This window comes from Aquarana catesbeiana, linkage group LG09 (assembly GCF_042186555.1).
Source record: "Aquarana catesbeiana isolate 2022-GZ linkage group LG09, ASM4218655v1, whole genome shotgun sequence".
Lineage (NCBI taxonomy): Eukaryota > Metazoa > Chordata > Amphibia > Anura > Ranidae > Aquarana > Aquarana catesbeiana.
Window position 1 is genome coordinate 24,826,706 of NC_133332.1, and position 21,399 is coordinate 24,848,104.

At 43.7% G+C, this 21,399-nt stretch overlaps 24 non-coding genes across 24 annotated transcripts; all 24 read left to right on the forward strand.

The window, feature by feature from the left end:
- Positions 1-6: 6 nt before the first annotated feature.
- On the forward strand, positions 7-79 carry TRNAV-UAC (transfer RNA valine (anticodon UAC)). Its single transcript has one exon. It is a non-coding gene; the product is annotated as a tRNA-Val (tRNA).
- Positions 80-890: 811 nt separating this feature from the next.
- Positions 891-963, forward strand: TRNAV-UAC (transfer RNA valine (anticodon UAC)). The gene has a single exon. It is a non-coding gene; the product is annotated as a tRNA-Val (tRNA).
- Positions 964-1,765: 802 nt separating this feature from the next.
- Positions 1,766-1,838, forward strand: TRNAV-UAC (transfer RNA valine (anticodon UAC)). The gene has a single exon. It is a non-coding gene; the product is annotated as a tRNA-Val (tRNA).
- An 807-nt stretch (positions 1,839-2,645) lies between these two features.
- TRNAV-UAC (transfer RNA valine (anticodon UAC)) lies at positions 2,646-2,718 on the forward strand. Its single transcript has one exon. It is a non-coding gene; the product is annotated as a tRNA-Val (tRNA).
- Positions 2,719-3,529: 811 nt separating this feature from the next.
- TRNAV-UAC (transfer RNA valine (anticodon UAC)) lies at positions 3,530-3,602 on the forward strand. The gene has a single exon. It is a non-coding gene; the product is annotated as a tRNA-Val (tRNA).
- An 804-nt stretch (positions 3,603-4,406) lies between these two features.
- On the forward strand, positions 4,407-4,479 carry TRNAV-UAC (transfer RNA valine (anticodon UAC)). Its single transcript has one exon. It is a non-coding gene; the product is annotated as a tRNA-Val (tRNA).
- An 807-nt stretch (positions 4,480-5,286) lies between these two features.
- Positions 5,287-5,359, forward strand: TRNAV-UAC (transfer RNA valine (anticodon UAC)). The gene has a single exon. It is a non-coding gene; the product is annotated as a tRNA-Val (tRNA).
- Positions 5,360-6,161: 802 nt separating this feature from the next.
- On the forward strand, positions 6,162-6,234 carry TRNAV-UAC (transfer RNA valine (anticodon UAC)). The gene has a single exon. It is a non-coding gene; the product is annotated as a tRNA-Val (tRNA).
- Positions 6,235-7,040: 806 nt separating this feature from the next.
- On the forward strand, positions 7,041-7,113 carry TRNAV-UAC (transfer RNA valine (anticodon UAC)). The gene has a single exon. It is a non-coding gene; the product is annotated as a tRNA-Val (tRNA).
- An 808-nt stretch (positions 7,114-7,921) lies between these two features.
- TRNAV-UAC (transfer RNA valine (anticodon UAC)) lies at positions 7,922-7,994 on the forward strand. Its single transcript has one exon. It is a non-coding gene; the product is annotated as a tRNA-Val (tRNA).
- An 811-nt stretch (positions 7,995-8,805) lies between these two features.
- TRNAV-UAC (transfer RNA valine (anticodon UAC)) lies at positions 8,806-8,878 on the forward strand. The gene has a single exon. It is a non-coding gene; the product is annotated as a tRNA-Val (tRNA).
- An 802-nt stretch (positions 8,879-9,680) lies between these two features.
- TRNAV-UAC (transfer RNA valine (anticodon UAC)) lies at positions 9,681-9,753 on the forward strand. The gene has a single exon. It is a non-coding gene; the product is annotated as a tRNA-Val (tRNA).
- An 807-nt stretch (positions 9,754-10,560) lies between these two features.
- Positions 10,561-10,633, forward strand: TRNAV-UAC (transfer RNA valine (anticodon UAC)). The gene has a single exon. It is a non-coding gene; the product is annotated as a tRNA-Val (tRNA).
- An 811-nt stretch (positions 10,634-11,444) lies between these two features.
- TRNAV-UAC (transfer RNA valine (anticodon UAC)) lies at positions 11,445-11,517 on the forward strand. The gene has a single exon. It is a non-coding gene; the product is annotated as a tRNA-Val (tRNA).
- An 804-nt stretch (positions 11,518-12,321) lies between these two features.
- Positions 12,322-12,394, forward strand: TRNAV-UAC (transfer RNA valine (anticodon UAC)). The gene has a single exon. It is a non-coding gene; the product is annotated as a tRNA-Val (tRNA).
- An 805-nt stretch (positions 12,395-13,199) lies between these two features.
- On the forward strand, positions 13,200-13,272 carry TRNAV-UAC (transfer RNA valine (anticodon UAC)). The gene has a single exon. It is a non-coding gene; the product is annotated as a tRNA-Val (tRNA).
- Positions 13,273-14,083: 811 nt separating this feature from the next.
- TRNAV-UAC (transfer RNA valine (anticodon UAC)) lies at positions 14,084-14,156 on the forward strand. The gene has a single exon. It is a non-coding gene; the product is annotated as a tRNA-Val (tRNA).
- Positions 14,157-14,963: 807 nt separating this feature from the next.
- TRNAV-UAC (transfer RNA valine (anticodon UAC)) lies at positions 14,964-15,036 on the forward strand. The gene has a single exon. It is a non-coding gene; the product is annotated as a tRNA-Val (tRNA).
- An 801-nt stretch (positions 15,037-15,837) lies between these two features.
- On the forward strand, positions 15,838-15,910 carry TRNAV-UAC (transfer RNA valine (anticodon UAC)). Its single transcript has one exon. It is a non-coding gene; the product is annotated as a tRNA-Val (tRNA).
- Positions 15,911-16,717: 807 nt separating this feature from the next.
- TRNAV-UAC (transfer RNA valine (anticodon UAC)) lies at positions 16,718-16,790 on the forward strand. Its single transcript has one exon. It is a non-coding gene; the product is annotated as a tRNA-Val (tRNA).
- Positions 16,791-17,594: 804 nt separating this feature from the next.
- Positions 17,595-17,667, forward strand: TRNAV-UAC (transfer RNA valine (anticodon UAC)). The gene has a single exon. It is a non-coding gene; the product is annotated as a tRNA-Val (tRNA).
- Positions 17,668-18,472: 805 nt separating this feature from the next.
- On the forward strand, positions 18,473-18,545 carry TRNAV-UAC (transfer RNA valine (anticodon UAC)). The gene has a single exon. It is a non-coding gene; the product is annotated as a tRNA-Val (tRNA).
- An 811-nt stretch (positions 18,546-19,356) lies between these two features.
- On the forward strand, positions 19,357-19,429 carry TRNAV-UAC (transfer RNA valine (anticodon UAC)). Its single transcript has one exon. It is a non-coding gene; the product is annotated as a tRNA-Val (tRNA).
- An 803-nt stretch (positions 19,430-20,232) lies between these two features.
- On the forward strand, positions 20,233-20,305 carry TRNAV-UAC (transfer RNA valine (anticodon UAC)). Its single transcript has one exon. It is a non-coding gene; the product is annotated as a tRNA-Val (tRNA).
- Positions 20,306-21,399: the final 1,094 nt, after the last annotated feature.

Consider the following 21,399-nt stretch of genomic DNA (forward strand, 5'->3'; position numbering starts at 1 on the left):
TTTACAGGTTCTATAGTGTAGCGGTTATCACATCTGCTTTACACGCAGAAGGTCCTGGGTTCAACCCCCAGTGGAACCATTTTGTAATATGAGATCAGATACTGACTTTCCGAAAGTCAGACTTTGGAACGTGCCTCACAAAACATAAAGAAAAGCAATAGAGCTTTCAAAGTTGAACGGAACTCAAAAAGTCAACCTTTGCTATATTGTAGGAAACATTGACACATGTTAATTGTTTCTAAGCAGTACCCTGAAAAATATATCTTTGGCCTGAAATTCCTCTTAAAAATAGTAGTGCACTTCCTGGTATGCAAGCGTGCCCAAGCATTCCTTTCGATGCAGCCGCATAGCTGTGTGTGTGTTGTGTGAGATATAAGGCTTTGCAAACACTGACTTCTAGTCTCAGGGGTATTGGAGTAAAGTTTGGTGATGTCACTACTGTGGTGCTCACTCTTCTCCTTGCTGGTGGCTTTCTGACATGAGGAAGCAAAGCCCTGCCTCTATCAAGGTGGCCACCTCTACACAGATACACGCTATAAAATAAGGCAAGGTAAGCCAGCCATGGGGAAAAGATCAGCTGCAGGAAGGCCACAGGCATGACTGGTAACTAGTCCTTTGCCCTCTGCCTTCCTTTTCTTGAGTAACGGCTTCCAGAGTATAGCTGTTATAAGGGAACTATAGCGACTCTGGAGCTCTTTGCTATGGGCTGATACTAGGTCATGGCCCTTATGCAAAGAGTGGTCAGAAACACCAGTTTTGCTACACCCTTGAAAGTGTCCTAAAACCAAAGAAATGCCAAAGGATCTCAGATTGACCTATAGGATGCAAGCATTCTTTGGTTTTTAACCCTTACCTTTCTGAAAAATTGACAATTAGGCACACTTTTCACAGGTTCCATAGTGTAGCGGTTATCACGTCTGCTTTACACGCAGAAGGTCCTGGGTTCAACCCTCCGTGGAACCATTTTGTAATATGAGATCAGATACTGACTTTCTAAAAGTCAGACTTTGGAACGTGCCTCACACAACGCAAAGGAATGCAATAGAGCCTTCAAAGTTGAGCAGAACTCAAAAAGTCAACCTTTGCTATATTGTAGGAAACATTGACTCATGTTAATTGTTTCTAAGAAGTACCCTGAAAAATATATCTTTGGCCTGAAATTCCTCTTAAAAATAGTAGCGCAGTTCCTGGTATGCAATCGTGCCCAAGTACTCCTTTCGATGCAGCCGCATAGCTGTGTGTGTGTTGTAAGGCTTTGCAAACTCTGACTTCTAGTCTCAGGGGTATTGGAGTGAAGTTTGGTGATGTCACTACTGTGTTGCTCAGTCTTCTCCTTGCTGGTGGCTTTCTGACATGAGGAAGCAAAGCCCTTCCTCTACCAAGGTGGCCACCTTTACACAGAGACACGCTATAAAACAAGACATGGTAAGTCAGTCACGGGGAAAAGATCAGCTGCAGGGAGGCCACAGGCATGACTGGTAACTAGTCCTTTGCCCTCTGCCTTCATTTTCTTGAGGAACGGCTTCCAGAGTATAGCTTTTATAAAGGAACCATAGCTACCCTGGAGCTCTTTGCTATGGGCTGATACTAGGTCATGGCCCTTATGCAAAGAGTGGTCAGAAACACCAGTTTTGCTACACCCTTGAAAGTGTCCTAAAACCAAAGAAATGCCAAAGGATCTCAGATTGACCTATAGGATGCAAGAATTATTTGGTTTTTAACCCTTACCTTTCTGAAAAATTGACAATTAGGCACTCTTTTCACAGGTTCCATAGTGTTGCGGTTATCACGTCTGCTTTACACGCAGAAGGTCCTGGGTTCAACCCCCAGTGGAACCATTTTGTAATATGAGATCAGATACTGACTTTCTAAAAGTCAGACTTTGAAACGTGCCTCACACAATGCAAAGGAATGCAATAGAGCCTTCAAAGTTGAACAGAACTCAAAAAATCAACCTTTGCTATATTGTAGGAAACATTGACTCATGTTGTTTCTAAGAAGTACCCTGAAAAATATATCTTTGGCCTGAAATTCCTCTTAAAAATAGTAGCACACTTCCTGGTATGCAAGCGTGCCCAAGCACTCCTTTCAACGCAGCCGCTTAGCTGTGTGTGTGTTGTGTGAGATCTAAGGCATTGCAATCTCTGAATTCTAGTTGCAGGGGAATTGGAGTGAAGTTTGGTGATGTCACTACTGTGGTGCTCACTCTTCTCCTTGCTGGCAGCTTCCTGACATGAAGAAGCAAATCCCTGCCTCTACCAAGGTGGCCACTTCCACACAGAGACACGCTATAAAACAAGACATGGTAAGTCAGTCACGGGGAAAATATCAGCAGCAGGGTGGCCACAGGCATGACTCGTAACTAGTCCTTTGCCCTCTGCCTTCATTTTCTTGAGGAATGGCTTCCAGAGTATAGCTTTTATAAGGGAACCATAGCGACCCTGGAGCTCTTTGCTATGGGCTGATAGTAGGTTATGGCCCTTATGCAAAGAGTGGTCAGAAACACCAGTTTTGCTACCCCCTAGAAAGTGTCCTAAAACCAAGGAAATGCCAAAGGATCTCAGGTTGACCTATAGGATGCAAGCAATCTTTGGTGTTTAACCCATCCCTTTCTGAAAAATTGACAATTAGGCAACGTTTTCACAGGTTCTATAGTGTAGCAGTTATCACGTCTGCTTTACACGCAGAAGGTCCTGGGTTCAACCCCCAGTGGAACCATTTTGGAATATGAGATCAGATACTGACTTTCTAAAAGTCAGACTTTGGAACGTGCCTCACACAACGCAAAGGAATGCAATAGAGCCTTCAAAGTTGAACAGAACTCAAAAAGTCAACCTTTGCTATATTGTAGGAAACATTGACTCATGTTAATTGTTTCTAAGCAGTACCCTGAAAAATATATCTTTGGCCTGAAATTCCTCTTAAAAATAGTAGCGCACTTCCTGGTATGCAAGCGTGCCCAAGCACTCCTTTCGATGCAGCCGCATAGCTGTGTGTATGTTGTGTGAGATATAAGGCTTTGCAAACTCTGACTTCTAGTCTCAGGGGTATTGGAGTGAAGTTTGGTGATGTCACTACTGTGGTGCTCAGTCTTCTCCTTGCTGGTGGCTTTCTGACATGAGGAAGCAAAGCCCTTCCTCTACCAAGGTGGCCACCTTTACACAGAAACACGCTATAAAACAAGACATGGTAAATCAGTCACGGGGAAAAGATCAGCTGCAGGGAGGCCACAGGCATGACTGGTAACTAGTCCTTTGCCCTCTGCCTTCATTTTCTTGAGGAACGGCTTCCAGAGTATAGCTTTTATAAAGGAACCATAGCTACCCTGGAGCTCTTTGCTATGGGCTGATACTAGGTCATGGCCCTTATGCAAAGAGTGGTCAGAAACACCAGTTTTGCTACACCCTTGAAAGTGTCCTAAAATCAAAGAAATGCCAAAGGATCTCAGATTGACCTATAGGATGCAAGAATTATTTGGTTTTTAACCCTTACCTTTCTGAAAAATTGACAATTAGGCACTCTTTTCACAGGTTCCATAGTGTAGCGGTTATCACGTCTGCTTTACATGCAGAAGGTCCTGGGTTCAACCCCCAGTGGAACCATTTTGTAATATGAGATCAGATACTGACTTTCTAAAAGTCAGACTTTGGAACGTGCCTCACACAACGCAAAGGAATGCAATAGAGCTTTCAAAGTTGAACAGAACTCAAAAAATCAACCTTTGCTATGTTGTAGGAAACATTGACTCATGTTAATTGTTTCTAAGCAGTACCCTGAAAAATATATCTTTGGCCTGAAATTCCTCTTAAAAATAGTAGCGCAGTTCCTGGTATGCAATCGTGCCCAAGCACTCCTTTCGATGCAGCCGCATAGCTGTGTGTGTGTGTTGTAAGGCTTTGCGAACTCTGACTTCTAGTCTCAGGGGTATTGGAGTGAAGTTTGGTGATGTCACTACTGTGTTGCTCAGTCTTCTCCTTGCTGGTGGCTTTCTGACATGAGGAAGCAAAGCCCTTCCTCTACCAAGGTGGCCACCTTTACACAGAGACACGCTATAAAACAAGACATGGTAAATCAGTCACGGGGAAAAGATCAGCTGCAGGGAGGCCACAGGCATGAATGGTAACTAGTCCTTTGCCCTCTGCCTTCCTTTTCTTGAGGAACGTCTTCCAGAGTATAGCTTTTATAAGGGAACCATAACTACCCTGGAGCACTTTGCTATGGGCTGATACTAGGTCATGGCCCTTATGCAAAGAGTGGTCAGAAACACCAGTTTTGCTACACCCTTGAAAGTGTCCTAAAACCAAAGAAATGCCAAAGGATTTCAGATTGACCTATAGGATGCAAGAATTCTTTGTTTTTTAACCCTTACCTTTCTGAAAAATTGACAATTAGGCATTCTTTTCTCAGGTTCCATAGTGTAGCGGTTATCACGTCTGCTTTACACGCAGAAGGTCCTGGGTCCAACCCCCAGTGGAACCATTTTGTAATATGAGATCAGATACTGACTTTCTAAAAGTCAGACTTTGAAACGTGCCTCACACAATGCAAAGGAATGCAATAGAGCCTTCAAAGTTGAACAGAACTCAAAAAGTCAACCTTTGCTATATTGTAGGAAACATTGACTCATGTTGTTTCTAAGCAGTACCCTGAAAAATATATCTTTGGCCTGAAATTCCTCTTAAAAATAGTAGCGCACTTCCTGGTATGCAAGCGTGCCCAAGCACTCCTTTCGATGCAGCCGCATAGCTGTGTGTGTGTTGTGTGAGATATAATGCTTTGCAAACTCTGACTTCTAGTCTCAGGGGTATTGGAGTGAAGTTTGGTGATGTCACTACTGTGGTGCTCACTCTTCTCCTTGCTGGTGGCTTTCTGACATGAGGAAGCAAAGCCCTGCCTCTATCAAGGTGGCTACCTCTACACAGATACACGCTATAAAACAAGGCAAGGTAAGCCAGCCATGGGGAAAAGATCAGCTGCAGGAAGGCCACAGGCATGACTGGTAACTAGTCCTTTGCCCTCTGCCTTCTTTTTCTTGAGTAACGGCTTCCAGAGTATAGCTGTTATAAGGGAACCATAGCGACTCTGTAGCTCTTTGCTATGGGCTGATACTAGGTCATGGCCCTTATGCAAAGAGTGGTCAGAAACACCAGTTTTGCTATACCCTTGAAAGTGTCCTAAAACCAAAGAAATGCCAAAGGATCTCAGATTGACCTATAGGATGCAAGCATTCTTTGGTTTTTAACCCTTACCTTTCTGAAAAATTGACAATTAGGCGCACCTTTCACAGGTTCCATAGTGTAGCGGTTATCACGTCTGCTTTACACGCAGAAGGTACTGGGTTCAACCCCCAGTGGAACCATTTTGTAATATGAGATCAGATACTGACTTTCTAAAAGTCAGACTTTGGAACGTGCCTCACACAACGCTAAGGAATGCAATAGAGCCTTCAAAGTTGAACAGAACTCAAAAAGTCAACCTTTGCTATATTGTAGGAAACATTGACTCATGTTAATTGTTTCTAAGCATTACCCTGAAAAATATATCTTTGGCCTGAAATTCCTCTTAAAAATAGTAGCGCAGTTCCTGGTATGCAATCGTGGCCAAGCACTCCTTTCGATGCAGCCGCATAGCTGTTTGTGTGTTGTAAGGCTTTGCAAACTTTGACTTCTAGTCTCAGGGGTAGTGGAGTGAAGTTTGGTGATGTCACTACTGTGTTGCTCAGTCTTCTCCTCGCTGGTGGCTTTCTGACATGAGGAAGGAAAGCCCTTCCTCTACCAAGGTGGCCACCTTTACACAGAGACACGCTATAAAACAAGACATGGTAAGTCAGTCACATGGAAAAGATCAGCAGCAGGTTGGCCACAGGCATGACTGGTAACTAGTCCTTTGCCCTCTGCCTTCATTTTCTTGAGGAATGGCTTCCAGAGTATAGCTTTTATAAGGGAACCATAGCTACCCTGGAGCTCTTTGCTACGGGCTGATACTAGGTCATGGCCCTTATGCAAAGAGTGGTCAGAAACACCAGTTTTGCTACACCCTTGAAAGTGTCCTAAAACCAAAGAAATGCCAAAGGATCTCAGATTCACCTATAGGATACAAGCAATCTTTGGTGTTTAACCCTTCCCTTTCTGAAAAATTGACAATTAGGCAAACTTTTTACAGGTTCTATAGTGTAGGGGTTATCACGTCTGCTTTACACGCAGAAGGTCCTGGGTTCAACCCCCAGTGGAACCCTTTTGTAATATGAGATCAGATACTGAATTTCTGAAAGTCAGACTTTGGAACGTGCCTCACACAACGCAAAGGAATGCAATAGAGCCTTCAAAGTTGAACAGAACTCAAAAAGTCAACTTTGCTATATTGTAGGAAACATTGACTCATTTTGTTTCTAAGAAGTACCCTGAAAAATATATCTTTGGCCTGAAATTCCTCCTAAAAATAGTAGCACACTTCCTGGTATGCAAGCGTGCCCAAGCACTCCTTTCAACGCAGCCGCTTAGCTGTGTGTGTGTTGTGTGAGATCTAAGGCATTGCAATCTCTGAATTCTAGTTGCAGGGGAATTGGAGTGAAGTTTGGTGATGTCACTACTGTGGTGCTCACTCTTCTCCTTGCTGGCAGCTTCCTGACATGAGGAAGCAAATCCCTGCCTCTGCCAAGGTGGCCACCTCCACACAGAGACACGCTATAAAACAAGACATGGTAAGTCAGTCACATGGAAAAGATCAGCAGCAGGGTGGCCACAGGCATGACTGGTAACCAGTCCTTTGCCCTCTGCCTTCTTTTTCTTGAGGAACGGCTTCCAGAGTATAGCTGTTATAAGGGAACCATAGCGACCCTGGAGCTCTTTGCTATGGGATGATACTAGGTTATGGCCCTTATGCAAAGAGTGGTCAGAAACACCAATTTTGCTACAACCTTGAAAGTGTCCTAAAACCAAAGAAATGCCAAAGGATCTCAGATTGACCTATAGGATGCAAGCATTCTTTGGTTTTTAACCCTTACCTTTCTGAAAAATTGACAATTAGGCACACTTTTCACAGGTTCCATAGTGTAGCGGTTATCACGTCTGCTTTACACGCAGAAGGTCCTGGGTTCAACCCCCAGTGGAACCATTTTGTAATATGAGATCAGATACTGACTTTCTAAAAGTCAGACTTTGGAACGTGCCTCACACAACGCAAAGGAATGCAATAGAGCCTTCAAAGTTGAACAGAACTCAAAAAGTCAACTTTGCTATATTGTAGGAAACATTGACTCATTTTGTTTCTAAGAAGTACCCTGAAAAATATATCTTTGGCCTGAAATTCCTCTTAAAAATAGTAGCACACTTCCTGGTATGCAAGCGTGCCCGAGCACTCCTTTCAACGCAGCCGCTTAGCTGTGTGTGTGTTGTGTGAGATCTAAGGCATTGCAATCTCTGAATTCTAGTTGCAGGGGAATTGGAGTGAAGTTTGGTGATGTCACTACTGTGGCGCTCACTCTTCTCCTTGCTGGTAGCTTCCTGACATGAGGAAGCAAATCCCTGCCTCTGCCAAGGTGGCCACCTCCACACAGAGACACGCTATAAAACAAGACATGGTAAGTCAGTCACATGGAAAAGATCAGCAGCAGGTTGGCCACAGGCATGACTGGTAACTAGTCCTTTGCCCTCTGCCTTCATTTTCTTGAGGAATGGCTTCCAGAGTATAGCTTTTATAAGGGAACCATAGCGACCCTGGAGCTCTTTGCTATGGGCTGATTGTAGGTTATGGCCCTTATGCAAAGAGTGGTCAGAAACACCAGTTTTGCTACCCCCTTGAAAGTGTCCTAAAACCAAGGAAATGCCAAAGGATCTCAGGTTGACCTATAGGATGCAAGCAATCTTTGGTGTTTAACCCTTCCATTTCTGAAAAATTGACAATTAGGCACACTTTTTTTACAGGTTCTATAGTGTAGCGGTTATCACATCTGCTTTACACGCAGAAGGTCCTGGGTTCAACCCCCAGTGGAACCATTTTGTAATATGAGATCAGATACTGACTTTCCGAAAGTCAGACTTTGGAACGTGCCTCACAAAACATAAAGAAAAGCAATAGAGCTTTCAAAGTTGAACGGAACTCAAAAAGTCAACCTTTGCTATATTGTAGGAAACATTGACACATGTTAATTGTTTCTAAGCAGTACCCTGAAAAATATATCTTTGGCCTGAAATTCCTCTTAAAAATAGTAGTGCACTTCCTGGTATGCAAGCGTGCCCAAGCACTCCTTTCGATGCAGCCGCATAGCTGTGTGTGTGTTGTGTGAGATATAAGGCTTTGCAAACACTGACTTCTAGTCTCAGGGGTATTGGAGTAAAGTTTGGTGATGTCACTACTGTGGTGCTCACTCTTCTCCTTGCTGGTGGCTTTCTGACATGAGGAAGCAAAGCCCTGCCTCTATCAAGGTGGCCACCTCTACACAGATACACGCTATAAAATAAGGCAAGGTAAGCCAGCCATGGGGAAAAGATCAGCTGCAGGAAGGCCACAGGCATGACTGGTAACTAGTCCTTTGCCCTCTGCCTTCCTTTTCTTGAGTAACGGCTTCCAGAGTATAGCTGTTATAAGGGAACTATAGCGACTCTGGAGCTCTTTGCTATGGGCTGATACTAGGTCATGGCCCTTATGCAAAGAGTGGTCAGAAACACCAGTTTTGCTACACCCTTGAAAGTGTCCTAAAACCAAAGAAATGCCAAAGGATCTCAGATTGACCTATAGGATGCAAGCATTCTTTGGTTTTTAACCCTTACCTTTCTGAAAAATTGACAATTAGGCACACTTTTCACAGGTTCCATAGTGTAGCGGTTATCACGTCTGCTTTACACGCAGAAGGTCCTGGGTTCAACCCCCCGTGGAACCATTTTGTAATATGAGATCAGATACTGACTTTCTAAAAGTCAGACTTTGGAACGTGCCTCACACAACGCAAAGGAATGCAATAGAGCCTTCAAAGTTGAGCAGAACTCAAAAAGTCAACCTTTGCTATATTGTAGGAAACATTGACTCATGTTAATTGTTTCTAAGAAGTACCCTGAAAAATATATCTTTGGCCTGAAATTCCTCTTAAAAATAGTAGCGCAGTTCCTGGTATGCAATCGTGCCCAAGTACTCCTTTCGATGCAGCCGCATAGCTGTGTGTGTGTTGTAAGGCTTTGCAAACTCTGACTTCTAGTCTCAGGGGTATTGGAGTGAAGTTTGGTGATGTCACTACTGTGTTGCTCAGTCTTCTCCTTGCTGGTGGCTTTCTGACATGAGGAAGCAAAGCCCTTCCTCTACCAAGGTGGCCACCTTTACACAGAGACACGCTATAAAACAAGACATGGTAAGTCAGTCACGGGGAAAAGATCAGCTGCAGGGAGGCCACAGGCATGACTGGTAACTAGTCCTTTGCCCTCTGCCTTCATTTTCTTGAGGAACGGCTTCCAGAGTATAGCTTTTATAAAGGAACCATAGCTACCCTGGAGCTCTTTGCTATGGGCTGATACTAGGTCATGGCCCTTATGCAAAGAGTGGTCAGAAACACCAGTTTTGCTACACCCTTGAAAGTGTCCTAAAACCAAAGAAATGCCAAAGGATCTCAGATTGACCTATAGGATGCAAGAATTATTTGGTTTTTAACCCTTACCTTTCTGAAAAATTGACAATTAGGCACTCTTTTCACAGGTTCCATAGTGTTGCGGTTATCACGTCTGCTTTACACGCAGAAGGTCCTGGGTTCAACCCCCAGTGGAACCATTTTGTAATATGAGATCAGATACTGACTTTCTAAAAGTCAGACTTTGAAACGTGCCTCACACAATGCAAAGGAATGCAATAGAGCCTTCAAAGTTGAACAGAACTCAAAAAATCAACCTTTGCTATATTGTAGGAAACATTGACTCATGTTGTTTCTAAGAAGTACCCTGAAAAATATATCTTTGGCCTGAAATTCCTCTTAAAAATAGTAGCACACTTCCTGGTATGCAAGCGTGCCCAAGCACTCCTTTCAACGCAGCCGCTTAGCTGTGTGTGTGTTGTGTGAGATCTAAGGCATTGCAATCTCTGAATTCTAGTTGCAGGGGAATTGGAGTGAAGTTTGGTGATGTCACTACTGTGGTGCTCACTCTTCTCCTTGCTGGCAGCTTCCTGACATGAAGAAGCAAATCCCTGCCTCTACCAAGGTGGCCACTTCCACACAGAGACACGCTATAAAACAAGACATGGTAAGTCAGTCACGGGGAAAATATCAGCAGCAGGGTGGCCACAGGCATGACTCGTAACTAGTCCTTTGCCCTCTGCCTTCATTTTCTTGAGGAATGGCTTCCAGAGTATAGCTTTTATAAGGGAACCATAGCGACCCTGGAGCTCTTTGCTATGGGCTGATAGTAGGTTATGGCCCTTATGCAAAGAGTGGTCAGAAACACCAGTTTTGCTACCCCCTAGAAAGTGTCCTAAAACCAAGGAAATGCCAAAGGATCTCAGGTTGACCTATAGGATGCAAGCAATCTTTGGTGTTTAACCCATCCCTTTCTGAAAAATTGACAATTAGGCAACGTTTTCACAGGTTCTATAGTGTAGCGGTTATCACGTCTGCTTTACACGCAGAAGGTCCTGGGTTCAACCCCCAGTGGAACCATTTTGGAATATGAGATCAGATACTGACTTTCTAAAAGTCAGACTTTGGAACGTGCCTCACACAACGCAAAGGAATGCAATAGAGCCTTCAAAGTTGAACAGAACTCAAAAAGTCAACCTTTGCTATATTGTAGGAAACATTGACTCATGTTAATTGTTTCTAAGCAGTACCCTGAAAAATATATCTTTGGCCTGAAATTCCTCTTAAAAATAGTAGCGCACTTCCTGGTATGCAAGCGTGCCCAAGCACTCCTTTCGATGCAGCCGCATAGCTGTGTGTATGTTGTGTGAGATATAAGGCTTTGCAAACTCTGACTTCTAGTCTCAGGGGTATTGGAGTGAAGTTTGGTGATGTCACTACTGTGGTGCTCAGTCTTCTCCTTGCTGGTGGCTTTCTGACATGAGGAAGCAAAGCCCTTCCTCTACCAAGGTGGCCACCTTTACACAGAGACACGCTATAAAACAAGACATGGTAAATCAGTCACGGGGAAAAGATCAGCTGCAGGGAGGCCACAGGCATGACTGGTAACTAGTCCTTTGCCCTCTGCCTTCATTTTCTTGAGGAACGGCTTCCAGAGTATAGCTTTTATAAAGGAACCATAGCTACCCTGGAGCTCTTTGCTATGGGCTGATACTAGGTCATGGCCCTTATGCAAAGAGTGGTCAGAAACACCAGTTTTGCTACACCCTTGAAAGTGTCCTAAAATCAAAGAAATGCCAAAGGATCTCAGATTGACCTATAGGATGCAAGAATTATTTGGTTTTTAACCCTTACCTTTCTGAAAAATTGACAATTAGGCACTCTTTTCACAGGTTCCATAGTGTAGCGGTTATCACGTCTGCTTTACATGCAGAAGGTCCTGGGTTCAACCCCCAGTGGAACCATTTTGTAATATGAGATCAGATACTGACTTTCTAAAAGTCAGACTTTGGAACGTGCCTCACACAACGCAAAGGAATGCAATAGAGCTTTCAAAGTTGAACAGAACTCAAAAAATCAACCTTTGCTATGTTGTAGGAAACATTGACTCATGTTAATTGTTTCTAAGCAGTACCCTGAAAAATATATCTTTGGCCTGAAATTCCTCTTAAAAATAGTAGCGCAGTTCCTGGTATGCAATCGTGCCCAAGCACTCCTTTCGATGCAGCCGCATAGCTGTGTGTGTGTGTTGTAAGGCTTTGCGAACTCTGACTTCTAGTCTCAGGGGTATTGGAGTGAAGTTTGGTGATGTCACTACTGTGTTGCTCAGTCTTCTCCTTGCTGGTGGCTTTCTGACATGAGGAAGCAAAGCCCTTCCTCTACCAAGGTGGCCACCTTTACACAGAGACACGCTATAAAACAAGACATGGTAAATCAGTCACGGGGAAAAGATCAGCTGCAGGGAGGCCACAGGCATGACTGGTAACTAGTCCTTTGCCCTCTGCCTTCCTTTTCTTGAGGAACGGCTTCCAGAGTATAGCTTTTATAAGGGAACCATAACTACCCTGGAGCACTTTGCTATGGGCTGATACTAGGTCATGGCCCTTATGCAAAGAGTGGTCAGAAACACCAGTTTTGCTACACCCTTGAAAGTGTCCTAAAACCAAAGAAATGCCAAAGGATTTCAGATTGACCTATAGGATGCAAGAATTCTTTGGTTTTTAACCCTTACCTTTCTGAAAAATTGACAATTAGGCATTCTTTTCACAGGTTCCATAGTGTAGCGGTTATCACGTCTGCTTTACACGCAGAAGGTCCTGGGTTCAACCCCCAGTGGAACCATTTTGTAATATGAGATCAGATACTGACTTTCTAAAAGTCAGACTTTGGAACGTGCCTCACACAATGCTAAGGAATGCAATAGAGCCTTCAAAGTTGAACAGAACTCAAAAAGTCAACCTTTGCTATATTGTAGGAAACATTGACTCATGTTAATTGTTTCTAAGCATTACCCTGAAAAATATATCTTTGGCCTGAAATTCCTCTTAAAAATAGTAGCGCAGTTCCTGGTATGCAATCGTGGCCAAGCACTCCTTTCGATGCAGCCGCATAGCTGTTTGTGTGTTGTAAGGCTTTGCAAACTTTGACTTCTAGTCTCAGGGGTAGTGGAGTGAAGTTTGGTGATGTCACTACTGTGTTGCTCAGTCTTCTCCTCGCTGGTGGCTTTCTGACATGAGGAAGGAAAGCCCTTCCTCTACCAAGGTGGCCACCTTTACACAGAGACACGCTATAAAACAAGACATGGTAAGTCAGTCACGGGGAAAAGATCAGCAGCAGGGTGGCCACAGGCATGACTGGTAACTAGTTCTTTGCTGTCTGCCTTCATTTTCTTGAGGAATGGCTTCCAGAGTATAGCTTTTATAAGGGAACCATAGCGACCCTGGAGCTCTTTGCTATGGGCTGATAGTAGGTTATGGCCCTTATGCAAAGAGTGGTCAGAAACACCAGTTTTGCTACCCCCTTGGAAGTGTCCTAAAACCAAGGAAATGCCAAAGGATCTCAGGTTGACCTATAGGATGCAAGCAATCTTTGGTGTTTAACCCTTCCCTTTCTGAAAAATTGACAATTAGGCACACTTTTTTTTACAGGTTCTATAGTGTAGCGGTTATCACGTCTGCTTTACACGCAGAAGGTCCTGGGTTCAACCCCCAGTGGAACCATTTTGTAATATGAGATCAGATACTGACTTTCCGAAAGTCAGACTTTGGAACGTGCCTCATAAAACATAAAGAAAAGCAATAGAGCTTTCAAAGTTGAACGGAACTCAAAAAGTCAACCTTTGCTATATTGTAGGAAACATTGACACATGTTAATTGTTTCTAAGCAGTACCCTGAAAAATATATCTTTGGCCTGAAATTCCTCTTAAAAATAGTAGCGCACTTCCTGGTATGCAAGCGTGCCCAAGCACTCCTTTCGATGCAGCCGCATAGCTGTGTGTGTGTTGTGTGAGATATAATGCTTTGCAAACTCTGACTTCTAGTCTCAGGGGTATTGGAGTGAAGTTTGGTGATGTCACTACTGTGGTGCTCACTCTTCTCCTTGCTGGTGGCTTTCTGACATGAGGAAGCAAAGCCCTGCCTCTATCAAGGTGTCCACCTCTACACAGATACACGCTATAAAACAAGGCAAGGTAAGCCAGCCATGGGGAAAAGATCAGCTGCAGGAAGGCCACAGGCATGACTGGTAACTAGTCCTTTGCCCTCTGCCTTCTTTTTCTTGAGTAACGGCTTCCAGAGTATAGCTGTTATAAGGGAACCATAGCGACTCTGTAGCTCTTTGCTATGGGCTGATACTAGGTCATGGCCCTTATGCAAAGAGTGGTCAGAAACACCAGTTTTGCTATACCCTTGAAAGTGTCCTAAAACCAAAGTAATGCCAAAGGATCTCAGATTGACCTATAGGATGCAAGCATTCTTTGGTTTTTAACCCTTACCTTTCTGAAAAATTGACAATTAGGCACACCTTTCATAGGTTCCATAGTGTAGCGGTTATCACGTCTGCTTTACACGCAGAAGGTCCTGGGTTCAACCCCCAGTGGAACCATTTTGTAATATGAGATCAGATACTGACTTTCTAAAAGTCAGACTTTGAAACGTGCCTCACACAATGCAAAGGAATGCAATAGAGCCTTCAAAGTTGAACAGAACTCAAAAAGTCAACCTTTGCTATATTGTAGGAAACATTGACTCATGTTGTTTCTAAGAAGTACCCTGAAAAATATATCTTTGGCCTGAAATTCTTCTTAAAAATAGTAGCACACTTCCTGGTATGCAAGCGTGCCCAAGCACTCCTTTCAACGCAGCCGCTTAGCTGTGTGTGTGTTTTGTGAGATCTAAGGCATTGCAATCTCTGAATTCTAGTTGCAGGGGAATTGGAGTGAAGTTTGGTGATGTCACTACTGTGGTGCTCACTCCTCTCCTTGCTGGCAGCTTCCTGACATGAGGAAGCAAATCCCTGCCTCTACCAAGGTGGCCACTTCCACACAGAGACACGCTATAAAACAAGACATGGTAAGTCAGTCACGGGGAAAAGATCAGCAGCAGGGTGGCCACAGGCATGACTGGTAACTAGTTCTTTGCCCTCTGCCTTCATTTTCTTGAGGAATGGCTTCCAGAGTATAGCTTTTATAAGGGAACCATAGAGACTCTGGAGCTCTTTGCTATGGGCTGATAGTAGGTTATGGCCCTTATGCAAAGAGTGGTCAGAAACACCAGTTTTGCTACCCCCTTGAAAGTGTCCTAAAACCAAGGAAATGCCAAAGGATCTCAGGTTGACCTATAGGATGCAAGCATTCTTTGGTTTTTAACCCTTACCTTTCTGAAAAATTGACAATTAGGCACACTTTTCACAGGTTCCATAGTGTAGCGGTTATCACGTCTGCTTTACACGCAGAAGGTCCTGGGTTCAACCCCCAGTGGAACCATTTTGTAATATGAGATCAGATACTGACTTTCTAAAAGTCAGACTTTGGAACGTGCCTCACACAACGCAAAGGAATGCAATAGAGCTTTCAAAGTTGAACAGAACTCAAAAAGTCAACCTTTAGCTATATTGTAGGAAACATTGACTCATGTTGTTTCTAAGAAGTACCCTGAAAAATATATCTTTGGCCTGAAATTCCTCTTAAAAATAGTAGCGCAGTTCCTGGTATGCAATCGTGCCCAAGCACTCCTTTCGATGCAGCCGCATAGCTGTGTGTGTGTGTTGTAAGGCTTTGCGAACTCTGACTTCTAGTCTCAGGGGTATTGGAGTGAAGTTTGGTGATGTCACTACTGTGTTGCTCACTCTTCTCCTTGCTGGTGGCTTTCTGACATGAGGAAGCAAAGCCCTTCCTCTACCAAGGTGGCCACCTTTACACAGAGACACGCTATAAAACAAGACATGGTAAATCAGTCACGGTGAAAAGATCAGCTGCAGGGAGGCCACAGGCATGACTGGTAACTAGTCCTTTGCCCTCTGCCTTCATTTTCTTGAGGAACGGCTTCCAGAGTATAGCTTTTATAAAGGAACCATAGCTACCCTGGAGCTTTTTGCTATGGGCTGATACTAGGTCATGGCCCTTATGCAAAGAGTGGTCAGAAACACCAGTTTTGCTACACCCTTGAAAGTGTCCTAAAATCAAAGAAATGCCAAAGGATCTCAGATTGACCTATAGGACGCAAGAATTATTTGGTTTTTAACCCTTACCTTTCTGAAAAATTGACACTTATGCACTCTTTTCACAGGTTCCATAGTGTAGCGGTTATCACGTCTGCTTTACACGCAGAAGGTCCTGGGTTCAACCCCCAGTGGAACCATTTTGTAATATGAGATCAGATACTGACTTTCTAAAAGTCAGATTTTGAAACGTGCCTCACACAATGCAAAGGAATGCAATAGAGCCTTCAAAGTTGAACAGAACTCAAAAAATCAACCTTTGCTATATTGTAGGAAACATTGACTCATGTTGTTTCTAAGAAGTACCCTGAAAAATATATCTTTGGCCTGAAATTCCTCTTAAAAATAGTAGCACACTTCCTGGTATGCAAGCGTGCCCAAGCACTCCTTTCAACGCAGCCGCTTAGCTGTGTGTGTGTTGTGTGAGATCTAAGGCATTGCAATCTCTGAATTCTAGTTGCAGGGGAATTGGAGTGAAGTTTGGTGATGTCACTACTGTGATGCTCACTCTTCTCCTTGCTGGCAGCTTCCTGACATGAAGAAGCAAATCCCTGCCTCTACCAAGGTGGCCACTTCCACACAGAGACACGCTATAAAACAAGACATGGTAAGTCAGTCACGGGGAAAAGATCAGCAGCAGGGTGGCCACAGGCATGACTCGTAACTAGTCCTTTGCCGTCTGCCTTCATTTTCTTGAGGAATGGCTTCCAGAGTATAGCTTTTATAAGGGAACCATAGCGACCCTGGAGCTCTTTGCTATGGGCTGATAGTAGGTTATGGCCCTTATGCAAAGAGTGGTCAGAAACACCAGTTTTGCTACCCCCTAGAAAGTGTCCTAAAACCAAGGAAATGCCAAAGGATCTCAGGTTGACCTATAGGATGCAAGCATTCTTTGGTTTTTAACCCTTACCTTTCTGAAAAATTGACAATTAAGCACACTTTTCACAGGTTTCATAGTGTAGTGGTTATCACGTCTGCTTTACATGCAGAAGGTCCTGGGTTCAACCCCCAGTGGAACCATTTTGTAATATGAGATCAGATACTGACTTTCTAAAAGTCAGACTTTGGAACGTGCCTCACACAACGCAAAGGAATGCAATAGAGCTTTCAAAGTTGAACAGAACTCAAAAAATCAACCTTTGCTATATTGTAGGAAACATTGACTCATGTTAATTGTTTCTAAGCAGTACCCTGAAAAATATATCTTTGGCCTGAAATTCCTCTTAAAAATAGTAGCGCAGTTCCTGGTATGCAATCGTGCCCAAGCACTCCTTTCGATGCAGCCGCATAGCTGTGTGTGTGTGTTGTAAGGCTTTGCGAACTCTGACTTCTAGTCTCAGGGGTATTGGAGTGAAGTTTGGTGATGTCACTACTGTGCTGCTCAGTCTTCTCCTTGCTGGTGGCTTTCTGACATGAGGAAGCAAAGCCCTTCCTCTACCAAGGTGGCCACCTTTACACAGAGACACGCTATAAAACAAGACATGGTAAATCAGTCACGGGGAAAAGATCAGCTGCAGGGAGGCCACAGGCATGACTGGTAACTAGTCCTTTGCCCTCTGCCTTCCTTTTCTTGAGGAACGGCTTCCAGAGTATAGCTTTTATAAGGGAACCATAACTACCCTGGAGCACTTTGCTATGGGCTGATACTAGGTCATGGCCCTTATGCAAAGAGTGGTCAGAAACACCAGTTTTGCTACACCCTTGAAAGTGTCCTAAAACCAAAGAAATGCCAAAGGATTTCAGATTGACCTATAGGATGCAAGAATTCTTTGGTTTTTAACCCTTACCTTTCTGAAAAATTGACAATTAGGCATTCTTTTCACAGGTTCCATAGTGTAGCGGTTATCACGTCTGCTTTACACGCAGAAGGTCCTGGGTTCAACCCCCAGTGGAACCATTTTGTAATATGAGATCAGATACTGACTTTCTAAAAGTCAGACTTTGGAACGTGCCTCACACAACGCTAAGGAATGCAATAGAGCCTTCAAAGTTGAACAGAACTCAAAAAGTCAACCTTTGCTATATTGTAGGAAACATTGACTCATGTTAATTGTTTCTAAGCATTACCCTGAAAAATATATCTTTGGCCTGAAATTCCTCTTAAAAATAGTAGCGCAGTTCCTGGTATGCAATCGTGGCCAAGCACTCCTTTCGATGCAGCCGCATAGCTGTTTGTGTGTTGTAAGGCTTTGCAAACTTTGACTTCTAGTCTCAGGGGTAGTGGAGTGAAGTTTGGTGATGTCACTACTGTGTTGCTCAGTCTTCTCCTCGCTGGTGGCTTTCTGACATGAGGAAGGAAAGCCCTTCCTCTACCAAGGTGGCCACCTTTACACAGAGACACGCTATAAAACAAGACATGGTAAGTCAGTCACGGGGAAAAGATCAGCAGCAGGGTGGCCACAGGCATGACTGGTAACTAGTTCTTTGCTGTCTGCCTTCATTTTCTTGAGGAATGGCTTCCAGAGTATAGCTTTTATAAGGGAACCATAGCGACCCTGGAGCTCTTTGCTATGGGCTGATAGTAGGTTATGGCCCTTATGCAAAGAGTGGTCAGAAACACCAGTTTTGCTACCCCCTTGGAAGTGTCCTAAAACCAAGGAAATGCCAAAGGATCTCAGGTTGACCTATAGGATGCAAGCAATCTTTGGTGTTTAACCCTTCCCTTTCTGAAAAATTGACAATTAGGCACACTTTTTTTTACAGGTTCTATAGTGTAGCGGTTATCACGTCTGCTTTACACGCAGAAGGTCCTGGGTTCAACCCCCAGTGGAACCATTTTGTAATATGAGATCAGATACTGACTTTCCGAAAGTCAGACTTTGGAACGTGCCTCATAAAACATAAAGAAAAGCAATAGAGCTTTCAAAGTTGAACGGAACTCAAAAAGTCAACCTTTGCTATATTGTAGGAAACATTGACACATGTTAATTGTTTCTAAGCAGTACCCTGAAAAATATATCTTTGGCCTGAAATTCCTCTTAAAAATAGTAGCGCACTTCCTGGTATGCAAGCGTGCCCAAGCACTCCTTTCGATGCAGCCGCATAGCTGTGTGTGTGTTGTGTGAGATATAATGCTTTGCAAACTCTGACTTCTAGTCTCAGGGGTATTGGAGTGAAGTTTGGTGATGTCACTACTGTGGTGCTCACTCTTCTCCTTGCTGGTGGCTTTCTGACATGAGGAAGCAAAGCCCTGCCTCTATCAAGGTGTCCACCTCTACACAGATACACGCTATAAAACAAGGCAAGGTAAGCCAGCCATGGGGAAAAGATCAGCTGCAGGAAGGCCACAGGCATGACTGGTAACTAGTCCTTTGCCCTCTGCCTTCTTTTTCTTGAGTAACGGCTTCCAGAGTATAGCTGTTATAAGGGAACCATAGCGACTCTGTAGCTCTTTGCTATGGGCTGATACTAGGTCATGGCCCTTATGCAAAGAGTGGTCAGAAACACCAGTTTTGCTATACCCTTGAAAGTGTCCTAAAACCAAAGTAATGCCAAAGGATCTCAGATTGACCTATAGGATGCAAGCATTCTTTGGTTTTTAACCCTTACCTTTCTGAAAAATTGACAATTAGGCACACCTTTCATAGGTTCCATAGTGTAGCGGTTATCACGTCTGCTTTACACGCAGAAGGTACTGGGTTCAACCCCCAGTGGAACCATTTTGTAATATGAGATCAGATACTGACTTTCTAAAAGTCAGACTTTGGAACGTGCCTCACACAACGCTAAGGAATGCAATAGAGCCTTCAAAGTTGAACAGAACTCAAAAAGTCAACCTTTGCTATATTGTAGGAAACATTGACTCATGTTAATTGTTTCTAAGCATTACCCTGAAAAATATATCTTTGGCCTGAAATTCCTCTTAAAAATAGTAGCGCAGTTACTGGTATGCAATCGTGGCCAAGCACTCCTTTCGATGCAGCCGCATAGCTGTTTGTGTGTTGTAAGGCTTTGCAAACTTTGACTTCTAGTCTCAGGGGTAGTGGAGTGAAGTTTGGTGATGTCACTACTGTGTTGCTCAGTCTTCTCCTCGCTGGTGGCTTTCTGACATGAGGAAGGAAAGCCCTTCCTCTACCAAGGTGGCCACCTTTACACAGAGACACGCTATAAAACAAGACATGGTAAGTCAGTCACGGGGAAAAGATCAGCTGCAGGGAGGCCACAGGCATTACTGGTAACTAGTCCTTTGCCCTCTGCCTTCATTTTCTTGAGGAACGTCTTCCAGAGTATAGCTTTTATAAGGGAACCATAGCTACCCTGGAGCTCTTTGCTATGGGCTGATACTAGGTCATGGCCCTTATGCAAAAGAGTGGTCAGAAACACCAGTTTTGCTACACCCTTGAAAGTGTCCTAAAACCAAAGAAATGCCAAAGGATCTCAGATTCACCTATAGGATACAAGCAATCTTTGGTGTTTAACCCTTCCCTTTCTGAAAAATTGACAATTAGGCAAACTTTTTACAGGTTCTATAGTGTAGGGGTTATCACGTCTGCTTTACACGCAGAAGGTCCTGGGTTCAACCCCCAGTGGAACCCTTTTGTAATATGAGATCAGATACTAAATTTCTGATAGTCAGACTTTGGAACGTGCCTCACAAAACATAAAGAAAAGCAATAGAGCTTTCAAAGTTGAACGGAACTCAAAAAGTCAACCTTTGCTATATTGTAGGAAACATTGACACATGTTAATTGTTTCTAAGCAGTACCCTGAAAAATATATCTTTGGCCTGAAATTCCTCTTAAAAATAGTAGCGCACTTCCTGGTATGCAAGCGTGCCCAAGAACTCCTTTCGATGCAGCCGCATAGCTGTGTTTGTGTTGTGTGAGATATAAGGCTTTGCAAACTCTGACTTCTAGTCTCAGGGGTATTGGAGTGAAGTTTGGTGATGTCACTACTGTGGTGCTCACTCTTCTCCTTGCTGGTGGCTTTCTGACATGAGGAAGCAAAGCCCTGCTTCTATCAAGGTGGCCACCTCTACACAGATACACGCTATAAAACAAGACAAGGTAAGCCAGCCATGGGGAAAAGATCAGCTGCAGGGAGGCCACAGGCATGACTGGTAACTAGTCCTTTGCCCTCTGCCTTCCTTTTCTTGAGTAACGGCTTCCAGAGTATAGCTGTTATAAGGGAACCATAGCGACTCTGGAGCTCTTTGCTATGGGCTGATACTAGGTCATGGCCCTTATGCAAAGAGTGGTCAGAAACACCAGTTTTGCTACACCCTTGAAAGTGTCCTAAAACCATAGAAATGCCAAAGGATCTCAGATTGACCTATAGGATGCAAGCATTCTTTGGTTTTTAACCCTTACCTTTCTGAAAAATTGACAATTAGGCACACTTTTCACAGGTTCCATAGTGAAGCGGTTATCACGTCTGCTTTACACGCACAAGGTCCTGGGTTCAACCCCCAGTGGAAACATTTTGTAATATGAGATCAGATACTGACTTTCTAAAAGTCAGACTTTGGAACGTGCCTCACACAACGCAAAGGAATGCAATAGAGCCTTCAAAGTTGAACAGAACTCAAAAAGTCAACTTTGCTATATTGTAGGAAACATTGACTCATTTTGTTTCTAAGAAGTACCCTGAAAAATATATCTTTGGCCTGAAATTCCTCTTAAAAATAGTA